The sequence below is a fragment of the Ranitomeya variabilis genome, chromosome 6 (genome assembly GCF_051348905.1).
Source record: "Ranitomeya variabilis isolate aRanVar5 chromosome 6, aRanVar5.hap1, whole genome shotgun sequence".
Taxonomy (NCBI): domain Eukaryota; kingdom Metazoa; phylum Chordata; class Amphibia; order Anura; family Dendrobatidae; genus Ranitomeya; species Ranitomeya variabilis.
Window position 1 is genome coordinate 116,752,739 of NC_135237.1, and position 12,562 is coordinate 116,765,300.

The following is a 12,562-nucleotide window of genomic DNA, read 5'->3' on the forward strand; positions in this document are numbered from 1 at the left end:
TGGTGACGGGACTGCGGGATGAGTTGACCAAACAGGCTCTACGTGAACGAGTGCGGGTCGACCCGCGCCTGACTTTCTCCGACATAGGCAATGAGGCCCGCACCCGGGAGCAAGAGAGGGGGGTGACGGTCCTGACAGGAGAGGCTCGGGTTATCCAGACCGCTGCACCAGGAGGGGGTGAGCCGTCGTGGGTTCAGGAGATGCGGCAGGAGCTCAAACAAATCCGAGAGGAACTGGCCGAAGTTAAAAAAAATGCGCGAAGCCCAAGGGAGCTACCCCGGGGGCAAGGGTCTGGGAGTCCAGCTCGTGGCGCTCGTTCAGGATATTATCCGGTCCCCGGTGCTTGCTATGGTTGCGGGGAGGCAGGACATTTCGCACGGGAGTGCCCCCGGAGAGGGAGGGCCTCGTCACGGCGGCCGTTAAACTAGAGGACTCCGAGCTAAGGGGACGACGCTCGGAGTCAGAATCCCCGCGGATGGGTGGTGAAAGTCCCGAAAATTTGGTTGCCAGCTGCCCCCTGGTTTGGGCAGAGTTTGAAGGGCGGGCTGTACGTTGTCTGGTGGACACCGGATCTCAAGTCACGACGATGCCCGAGGCCTATTTTAGAAAACACTTCCCTGTGTCAGTCAGACCCCAATGGGGCCCCGTAATCCGGTTGCAGGCCGCCAATCAGCTGCCCATCTCAGTCGAAGGGGTCACCTGGATGCAAATATCTTTATGTGGGAAAGACCTGGGCCGCCGGGGGGTTGTGTTGACGCGGGGGGATCCCAGCCCACAACATATCGTGACTTTGGGGATGAATGTATTGAAGGACTTTGGCAGTTTGCTGTTAGGGGAGACCACACAAGAGACACTCAATCAGTGGGGGACCAGTACACCTCAAGGCTCCGTGTTCAGACAGTTAGTGAGGGAAGTCCGTGTGCAAGAGACCTTTCAGGAGGGAGACATACTAGGGAAAGTAATCACCTCCCCGACAGCAGAAGTGACGTTTCCCCCAGGACAGACTGTTATATCCCTGCCCATCCGAGCTCGCATCCCTCTGGAAGGAGTGCAAGTGCAGGTTGAGCCCACCTTTACGTCCCCTTTGCCCACAGGACTGCTGGTGGCCCGATCTCTGGCTACTGTTAAAAATGGGGCCGTACCAGTGCGATGTGTGAATGTGGACGAACACGATGTCGTGCTACGGGTCCGAAGTGAGATGGCCAAAGTGTTACGACCGTTAGAAGTGATGCCTCCTCCAGATACTTTACAGTTAAAGGTGGATTCCCCTGATCCCTGGATGGTCAGTGTCCGGTCTACACAGGATCCTGAGCTGATAGCGTTCCGAAAAGGTCAAACTATTCTGGAACATATGCGAGCAGAATTACCGGGTCTGGATCCATCACAAGTCTCGCGAGTGCAGCGGCTCCTTGGACACTATGCTGAAGTGTTTGCGCAACATGAAGATGATTTTGGCTGTACCACGGCCATCGAACATGGAATTCCGACCGGAGATACAGTGCCCATCAGGGAGCGGTACAGACAGATTCCCCCACAGATGTACCAGGAAGTAAAGACGTTGTTAGGCCAGATGCTACAAAAGGGAGTGATCCGCGAGAGTCAGAGCCCGTGGGCTGCCCCGATCGTGCTGGTGCGGAAAAAGGACGGCACGCTCCGGTTCTGTGTGGACTATCGTAAGCTAAATGCATGCACCGTCCGAGACTCTTATCCACTTCCCCGTATCGAGGAGTCTCTCTCCGTGCTGGGTCGGGCCAAATATTTTTCCACCTTAGACCTAGCCAGCGGATACTGGCAGGTCCCGATGACAGAAGCAGATCGTCCTAAGACAGCGTTCATCCTTCCCATGGGACTATTTGAGTTCAATCGAATGCCGTTTGGGCTGGCCAATGCTCCAGGCACCTTCCAACGATTAATGGAGCGGTGTCTGGGGGATTTGAACTTCGAGGCCACTCTCATTTATCTGGATGACATCATCATCTACGCCCCAACATTCGAGGAACATCTGTGCCGACTGGAACAGGTACTAGACCGGTTGCTGAAATACGGGCTTAAGGTGAAGCCCCAGAAGTGTCACTTGTTCCGGGAACAGATCGAGTACCTGGGGCATGTGGTGTCCGCCGAAGGAGTCCGGCCATCGCAGGAGAAGATTGCTGCAATCCAGGAGTGGCCCACACCGGAGACTGCTAAGGATGTACGGGCGTTCTTGGGCCTCGCTGGGTACTACCGGCGCTTCGTGAAGAATTTTGCTCGCCGTTCTCACAATCTACAAGTCCTGCTGAAAGGAAGCTCCCCCAAGGAACGGGGAAAGAAGATACAATGGCAGGAGTCACAAGAAGCAGCGTTCCGGGACTTGAAGACAGCTCTCATGGAGCCGCCGGTGTTGGCTTATGCGGACTTTTCGCAACCGTTCATCCTACACACCGACGGCAGCTCTCAGGGATTGGGGGCTGTGTTGTCTCAGGTTCAGGATGGGCGGGAGAGAGTGATCGCCTATGCGAGTCGGTCTCTTCATGACTCTGAGTTGAACCCAGACAATTACAGTTCTTTCAAGGTGGAGCTGCTGGCCGTGGTGTGGGCTATGACAGAGCGGTTCGCTGAGTACCTGGCCGGTTCCGAGGTGCTGATACGCACGGATAACAACCCATTGGCACATCTGGAAAATGCAAAATTGGGTGCCCTAGAACAGCGCTGGGTAGCCCGGATGGCCAAGTACAGATACCGTATCCTTTACAAGCGAGGAGCGGAGAATGTTCATGCTGACGCATTATCTCGTCTGCGGAAGAATCCCCCAAGGACTAACCGAGATGAGGAGCTGGAGGGAGAAGAAATCCCCTACGCCATCGGGGGCGCTACTCGGACGGCTGTGAGCCGGGAACAGACCGGGAACGGAATGGCTACAGGACTGTTGGTTCAGAGTCGGGACGAATGGATACGGCTGTAACAGGAAGACCAGGAACTAGCTCCATTGCGACAGTGGATAACGAATGGTCTATTGCCCGTGAGAAGCCCTGGACAAACTCTCCCGTCAGACCTGAACCTTCTTCTGCGGCAGTGGGAGCGCCTAACTCTTCAGGACGGGCTCTTATGCCACTTAACCATGGCTCAGGCAGATTCCGAGCCGACCTGGCAGATGGTCTTACCAGGGCCCGTGGTGGCCGCAGTTGCTAAAGAAGCTCATGAGTCCGGGGCACACTTCGGAGTGAAGAGGACGTTTAAGTGGCTGCAAACTCGGTTCTATCATCCTCGGCTGCTTGCGGAAGTACAAACTGCCTGTAGACAATGTCGACAATGTGAGCTAACCAAGTCACCGGAGGAAAGGGCGCCTGTGCAGAGCATCACGACGTCTGCCCCTTTTGAAGTATTAATGATAGACTACATTACCATTGGAGCAGCGCATCAAGGCTACGAACACTGCCTCGTTATGGTAGATCATTTTTCAAAATTCGCGGTAGTCACCCCTACCCGTGATCAGACAGCTGAGTCGGCGGCGAGCGCTATCTGTAAGAACTTTATTCAAGTTTACGGCTGTCCGAGGCGAATACATTCGGATCAAGGCGCCTATTTTTTGGGCAAAGTCATGGAAGAGCTGCATCGCCTCTACGGCATTGATAAGTCACGCACCACACCGTATCATCCCCAGGGAAATGGGGCTTGTGAGCGGTTTAACCGGACTTTGCTTCAAATGCTGCGTGCGCAAGAACAAGATCAGAAGGCCCGCTGGCCGGAGTATGTGTCGGACCTAGTGTGGGTCTACAACAATAGAGTTCATCAAGTCACAGGACGCACCCCGTATGAAGTGGTCTTTGGGCGCCCAGGAAAAGGCATGACAGATCTGGAACTGTCTTCGGAGGAAGAAGGCCCCCGAACAGGGATGGCTTCGTGGGTGCGTGATCATCGGCATCGGCTGCAGACCTTACACCGACTGGTACACACTCGAATTCGGGAAGTGGAGCATCGGAGCACCCCTACAGCAAAACCCCCAGAGTTCCGGCCAGGTGATCGAGTACTCGTTCGAGAGCAAAGACCGCAAAACAAGTTAGACCATCGTTGGGAAAAAACACCCTATCGGGTGCTTCGCCGTATAGACCCGCATGGACCTGTATATGAAGTGCAGTCTGAGGCCCTCGGAAGTACAGGTACTCGCATTCTTCATCGCAACATGCTCCGGTTGTGTCGCTCTGTTGACTCAGACACCCCGGAATCCGCAATCAGGGAAGAGCCACCTGCGACTGAATCCCCCAACAACCATTGGTGGGATGAAGAAGATGATGAAGAAGAAGAACGGCGTCAAAATACTCCCCCTATCTCGACTACTACACTACCCCTGACCAGTCACTCTTCCGCTGACGACATTTCCCCAACACCCCCTATACAAGGACCCGAGCCACGACGTTCTGAACGTTCTACTGCCGGTAGACCCCCAACTCGCTACAGTCCTGACTTACACACCAGACAGACCCAAGTGTGGAACAATCCGTCAGGTGGGCGACCTGTCAGTGCGAAGGCCTCGCCCAGGGACTGGCGAGCATACAGGGTGGGGGAATGTAGGGGACAGGGACCTGGTGAGCTGTGCAGACGGGTGGAACCATTGTTGCCGGGAGTCGGGGTTCCGGGGGATGGATTTGAGGGGTGCATGGGAAGCCAGGCTCATGTGACAGGAGGAAGAGTGACGCAGGGAGAGGAGAGGATAAAAAGCAAAACGCGCGAAAGCAGGGGCAGAGAAGCGCGGGAAATCTCTGAGGAGAGGAAACTGCAGCGCAGTTGTTGTGAGTGTGCAGGCCGCAGTGAGACTTGCTGGAAGCAGGGGGAAAACGTGCAACAGACACTGCAGGCAACTACCAGAGCCCCCAAAAAGAGGCGCATTCGTCGTCAGCGACCCCCCAGGCAGAGGGGTAGTGCTGACCAGCTCAGGGACAGTATTACCGCGCTCCCTGAGAGCACCTTGCCAGAGAGTGCTACGGACTCGCATGGTTTCGTCTCAGCTGTGACTGATACTGATTATTCTCCTAATCCTCCTCAAAAAGACTCTTCTCTGGACTGGGAGGCTGTTACCTCGGATCAACGTCCGCCTGCAGGAGGGAACGCAGCACCGCAAAAGACATTCTGGACTCGACTCTACGCCTGGGCCCGTCGCCAGAAGACACCTCCTTCCTCCGCCATCAGGACTACGGCGTTGTCGGAGCCTCACCGTCAGGACTACATCTCTGAACCAGCACTGATAAGTGACCGTTGTTGACTTTATCTTAGTAGGGAGTCACTAGTGAGGCGCTGCCGCGTTCTACGGGTATAGTTCAGGGCGGTCATATAGTAATTAGGATTTACTGCGAGATTGTGTTCTTGTATATAAGTTCCCTGCATGGAAAAACGTTTGTCATCTTTTTGGTTGAAAGTTAAAAAGAAAGTTAAAAACGCTATTTGCTTTCTGGCTCCTATTTGTCCCTGCATCCTTCTTTACCTGCGGTCCCTACACAGACGCCTGCTCCTTTATGTGCGTCAAACTTTGCATCGGCAGACGCATTAGGGGGATGCTCATGCTTATTACGGCGTTGTCTGCACTAACCAGCCGTGTGCATTCCTCAAAACACTGAAGGACTTGACACATGTCTTGTATCTTGGACCACTGCACACCTGACAACTCCATGTCTGCCATCCTACTGCCTGCCCGTGTATGTGTATCCTCCCACAAAAACATAACAGCCCACCTCTGTTGGCACAGTCTCTGAAGCATGTGCAGTGTTGAGTTCCACCTTGTTGCAACGTCTATGATTAGGCGATGCTGGGGAAGGTTCAAAGACCGCTGATAGGTCTGCATACGGCTGGCGTGTAGAGGCGAACGTCGGATATGTGAGCAAAGTCCACGCACTTTGAGGAGCAGGTCGGAGAACCCAGGATAAGTTTTCAATAAGCACTGCACCACCAGGTTTAAGGTGTGAGCCAGGCAAGGAATGTGTTTCAGTTGGGAAAGGGAGATGGCAGCCATGAAATTCCTTCCGTTATCACTCACTACCTTGCCTGCCTCAAGATCTACTGTGCCCAGCCACGACTGCGTTTCTTGTTGCAAGAACTCGGACAGAACTTCCGCGGTGTGTCTGTTGTCGCCCAAACACTTCATAGCCAATACAGCCTGCTGACGCTTGCCAGTAGCTGGCCCATAATGGGACAACTGGTGTGCAACAGTGTCATCTGCAGATGGAGTGTTTGGCCGACTGCGGTCTGTGGAAGAGCTGTAGCTTCTGCAGGAGGACGAGGAGGAGGAGGAGGAGGGGGTGCAAACGCCTACAGCCAACTGTTTCCTAGACCGTGAGCTAGGCACAACTGTCCCGAAATTGATGTCCCCTGTGGACCCTGCATCCACCACATTCACCCAGTGTGCCGTGATGGACACATAACGTCCCTGGCCATGCCTACTGGTCCATGCATCTGTAGTCAGGTGCACCTTTGTACTCACAGATTGCCTGAGTGCATGGATGATGCGCTGTTTAACATGCTGGTGCAGGGCTGGGATGGCTTTTCTGGAAAAAAAGTGTCGACTGGGTAGCTCGTATCGTGGTTCAGCGTACTCCATCAGGGCTTTGAAAGCTTCGCTTTCAACTAACCGGTAGGGCATCATCTCTAACGAGATTAGTCTAGCTATGTGGGCGTTAAAACCCTGTGTACGCAGATGCGAGGATAAGTACTTCCTTTTTCTAACCAGAGTCTCATGTAGTGTGAGCTGAACTGGAGAGATGGAGATCGTGGAACTTGCGGGTGTGCCGGTGGACATGGCAGATTGAGAGACGGTTGGAGACGGTATTGTTTCCGCCGGTGCCCTAGATGCAATATTTCCTCCTACAAAACTGGTGATTCCCTGACCCTGACTGCTTTTGGCTGGCAAAGAAACCTGCACAGATACTGCCGGTGGTGCGGAAAATGGTGGCCTTACAGTGACGGAAGGGATGTTGCGTTGCTGACTAGCTTCATTGGCCGAGGGTGCTACAACCTTAAGGGACGGTTGGTAGTTAGTCCATGCTTGAAAATGCATGGTGGTTAAGTGTCTATGCATGCAACTAGTATTGAGACTTTTCAGATTCTGACCTCTGCTTAAGCTAGTTGAACATTTTTGACAGATGACTTTGCGCTGATCAATTGGATGTTGTTTAAAAAAATGCCAGACTGCACTCTTCCTAGCATCGGATCCCTTTTCAGGGATTGCAGACTGAGCTTTAACCGGATGGCCACGCTGTCCTCCAACAGGTTTTGACTTTGACACGCGTTTTGGGCCAGATAGGGGCCCGGCAGATGGAACCTGTTGCGATGTTGATGCCTGCTGCGGCCCCTCCTCCACCCCCGCTTCTGAACTACTGCCGCCTGCACCCTGTTCCCCCAATGGCTGCCAATCTGGGTCAACAACCGGGTCATCTATTACCTCCTCTTCGAGCTCGTGTGCAACTTCGTCTGTGTCACTGTGTCGGTCGGTGGTATAGCGTTCGTGGCGGGGCAACATAGTCTCATCAGGGTCTGATTGTGGATCAGTACCTTGAGAGGGCAATGTGGTGGTCTGAGTCAAAGGAGCAGCATAGTACTCTGGCTGTGGCTGTGCATCAGTGCACTCCATGTCAGAATCTACTTGTAATGGGCATGGCCTGTTAAGTGTTTCACTTTCTAAGCCAGGGACGGTATGTGTAAAGAGCTCCATGGAGTGACCCGTTGTGTCGCCTGCTGCATCCTTCTCTCTTGTTGTAGTTTTTGCTGAGGAGGACAAGGAAGCGACTTGTCCCTGACCGTGAACATCCACAAGCGACGCGCTGCTTTTACATTTACCAGTTTCAGAAGAGGAGGCAAAAGAGCTAGAGGCTGAGTCTGCAATGTAAGCCAAAACTTGCTGTTGCTGCTCCGGCTTTAAAAGCGGATTTCCTACTCCCAGAAAAGAAAGCTTTCGAGGCCTTGTGTTGCCAGACGACGAAACTGGCTCCACAGCTCCAGACTTAGGTGGAATATTTTTATCCCCACGACCACCTGATGCTCCACTACCACTACCATGATTACCAGCTGACAATGAACGCCCACGGCCACGACCTCTTGCACCAGACTTCCTCATTGTTTTAAAAACTTAACCAAAGTAACTTTATTTGTTGCTGTCAAACAACTTACACGGTGAGCTATAACTTCAGTATGATTTCAATATCCCTTAACAGGTTGGTGAGACCACAAGGAAAATCAGGCACAATGTTACACACTCTGTTTTCTGTGGCACCAAATCACAGAGATGACACACACGCAGGACTGTCACTCAAGCACAAATGTCAATATTAATCTCCCACCTATTTTTTTTTTTTTTTCTCAGGGAGACTTTAGAAACCAAATAAGATAAAATGTTTTTTTCAGGGAGACTTTAGAAACCAAATAATAATAAAAAATAAAAAAAAGGCTTTCTATGGCCCACTGAATGAGAGATGGCACACACAGGAGTGGCACACAAGCCCTGACTGAGGCCAATATTTTTCTCCCACTGATTGATGTAGTGTTTTTTTGTTGAGGTAGCTTTTAGAACACAAATCAAGGAAAAAAATAAATAGGCTTTCTATGGCCCACAATTTGAGAGAGAGAGGTGGCACACCCAGGAGTCAAGACTGGCACACAAGCTGAAAGGGCAATATTACTCTCCCACTGTTTTTTTATGTATTTTTTTTTGTTTCAGGGAGACTTTAGAAACCAAATAATAATAATAAAAAAAGGCTTTCTATGGCCCACTGAATGAGAGATGGCACACACAGGAGTGGCACACAAGCCCTGACTGAGGCCAATATTTTTCTCCCACTGATTGATGTAGTGTTTTTTTGTTGAGGTAGATTTGGGAACACAAATCAAGGAAAAAAATAAATAGGCTTTCTATGGCCCACTCAGTGAGAGAGAGAGGTGGCACACCCAGGAGTCAAGACTGGCACACAAGCTGAAAGGGCAATATTACTCTCCCACTGTTTTTTTATGTATTTTTTTGTTTCAGGGAGACTTTAGAAACCAAATAATAATAATAATAAAAAAAGGCTTTCTATGGCCCACTGAATGAGAGATGGCACACACAGGAGTGGCACACAAGCCCTGACTGAGGCCAATATTTTTCTCCCACTGATTGATGTAGTGTTTTTTTGTTGAGGTAGATTTGGGAACACAAATCAAGGAAAAAAATAAATAGGCTTTCTATGGCCCACTCAGTGAGAGAGAGAGGTGGCACACCCAGGAGTCAAGACTGGCACACAAGCTGAAAGGGCAATATTACTCTCCCACTGTTTTTTTATGTATTTTTTTTTGTTTCAGGGAGACTTTAGAAACCAAATAATAATAATAAAAAAAAAAGGCTTTCTATGGCCCACTGAATGAGAGATGGCACACACAGGAGTGGCACACAAGCCCTGACTGAGGCCAATATTTTTCTCCCACTGATTGATGTAGTGTTTTTTTGTTGAGGTAGCTTTTAGAACACAAATCAAGGAAAAAAATAAATAGACTTTCTATGGCCCACAATTTGAGAGAGAGAGGTGGCACACCCAGGAGTCAAGACTGGCACACAAGCTGAAAGGGCAATATTACTCTCCCACTGTTTTTTTATGTATTTTTTTTTGTTTCAGGGAGACTTTAGAAACCAAATAATAATAATAATAATAATAATAATAATAATAAAAAAAGGCTTTCTATGGCCCACTGAATGAGAGATGGCACACACAGGAGTGGCACACAAGCCCTGACTGAGGCCAATATTTTTCTCCCACTGATTGATGTAGTGTTTTTTTGTTGAGGTAGATTTGGGAACACAAATCAAGGAAAAAAATAAATAGGCTTTCTATGGCCCACTCAGTGAGAGAGAGAGGTGGCACACCCAGGAGTCAAGACTGGCACACAAACTGAAAGGGCAATATTACTCTCCCACTGTTTTTTTATGTATTTTTTTTGTTTCAGGGAGACTTTAGAAACCAAATAATAATAATAATAATAATAATAAAAAAAAGGCTTTCTATGGCCCACTGAATGAGAGATGGCACACACAGGAGTGGCACACAAGCCCTGACTGAGGCCAATATTTTTCTCCCACTGATTGATGTAGTGTTTTTTTGTTGAGGTAGATTTGGGAACACAAATCAAGGAAAAAAATAAATAGGCTTTCTATGGCCCACTCAGTGAGAGAGAGAGGTGGCACACCCAGGAGTCAAGACTGGCACACAAGCTGAAAGGGCAATATTACTCTCCCACTGTTTTTTTATGTATTTTTTTTTGTTTCAGGGAGACTTTAGAAACCAAATAATAATAATAAAAAAAAGGCTTTCTATGGCCCACTGAATGAGAGATGGCACACACAGGAGTGGCACACAAGCCCTGACTGAGGCCAATATTTTTCTCCCACTGATTGATGTAGTGTTTTTTTGTTGAGGTAGATTTGGGAACACAAATCAAGGAAAAAAATAAATAGGCTTTCTATGGCCCACTCAGTGAGAGAGAGAGGTGGCAGACCCAGGAGTCAAGACTGGCACACAAGCTGAAAGGGCAATATTACTCTCCCACTGTTTTTTTATGTATTTTTTTTTGTTTCAGGGAGACTTTAGAAACCAAATAATAATAATAATAAAAAAAAGGCTTTCTATGGCCCACTGAATGAGAGATGGCACACACAGGAGTGGCACACAAGCCCTGACTGAGGCCAATATTTTTCTCCCACTGATTGATGTAGTGTTTTTTTGTTGAGGTAGATTTGGGAACACAAATCAAGGAAAAAAATAAATAGGCTTTCTATGGCCCACTCAGTGAGAGAGAGAGGTGGCACACCCAGGAGTCAGGACTGGCACACAAGCTGAAAGGGCAATATTACTCTCCCACTGTTTTTTTATGTATTTTTTTTTGTTTCAGGGAGACTTTAGAAACCAAATAATAATAATAATAAAAAGAAAAAGGCTTTCTATGGCCCACTGAATGAGAGATGGCACACACAGGAGTGGCACACAAGCCCTGACTGAGGCAAATATTTTTCTCCCACTGATTGATGTAGTGTTTTTTTGTTGAGGTAGCTTTTAGAACACAAATCAAGGAAAAAAATAAATAGGCTTTCTATGGCCCACAATTTGAGAGAGAGAGGTGGCACACCCAGGAGTCAAGACTGGCACACAAGCTGAAAGGGCAATATTACTCTCCCACTGTTTTTTTATGTATTTTTTTTTGTTTCAGGGAGACTTTAGAAACCAAATAATAATAATAATAAAAAAAAGGCTTTCTATGGCCCACTGAATGAGAGATGGCACACACAGGAGTGGCACACAAGCCCTGACTGAGGCAAATATTTTTCTCACACTGATTGATGTAGTGTTTTTTTGTTGAGGTAGATTTGGGAACACAAATCAAGGAAAAAAATAAATAGGTTTCTATGGCCCACTCAGTGAGAGATGGCACAAACAGGGATGGCACTCTAGCAGAAATGCCAATCTTAATCTCCCACAAAAAGAAAAAAAAAAAAAAAAAAAAACTGTCCTACAATTACTATCTCCCCTGCAGTAATCTCAGCCAGGTATGGCAGGCAGCAATAGGAGTGGACTGATGCACAAATTAAATAAAAAGTGTGGACAAACAAAAAAGATAGCTGTGCAGAAAGGAAGGAACAAGAGCATATGTGCTTTGAAAAAAGCAGTTGGTTTCCACAGTGGCGTACACACAGCAATACAGCTATCACGGAGCCTTCTAGGGCAGCCCAATGAGCTACAGCGCTGAGATTAAAAAAAAAAAAAAATTTAGCTTCCACTGTTCCTGCACACCGAAGGTGGTGTTGGACAGTGGAAATCGCTACAGCACAAGCGGTTTGGTGGTTAGTGGACCCTGCCTAACGCTATCCCTGCTTCTGACGAAGCGGCAGCAAGCTCTCCCTAAGCTCAGATCAGCAGCAGTGAGATGGCGGTCGGCGGGAACGCCCCTTTATAGCCCCTGTGACGCCGCAGACAGCAAGCCAATCACTGCAATGCCCTTCTCTAAGATGGTGGGGACCAGGACCTATGTCATCACGCTGCCCACACTCTGCGTTCACCTTCATTGGCTGAGAAATGGCGCTTTTCGCGTCATTGAAACGCGACTTTGGCGCAAAAGTCGCGTACCGCATGGCCGACAAGCACAGGGGTCGGATCGGGTTTCATGAGATGCCGACTTAGCCAAAAGTCGGCGACTTTTGAAAATGAACGACCCGTTTCGCTCAACCCTACATAAAAGTACTATAAGAACAAAGCTCGTTGACCTTCCAGTTCCTAGGCATTTTCATGAAATGGGACATTCGGTCACTCAACTCAGATATCGCGTTATTGATGATGTACCTATATTAAGACGGGGTGGTGATCGTGTCTCTTTCCTTAAGAAAAAAGAGCTAAAATGGATATATGAGCTCGACACCCTTTATCCCAGGGGTCTAAATATTGATTATCCACAAAGTTGTCTCTTGTAGCAGTATATAGTTCACTGTAGTTCCTCATTGGTTTAATTTTGTTTTTAACCTTTTATGTACCATCTTATGTTGCTATTGCAATAAGGGTGGTAGTAATAACAGTCCTCTTTATTTGGA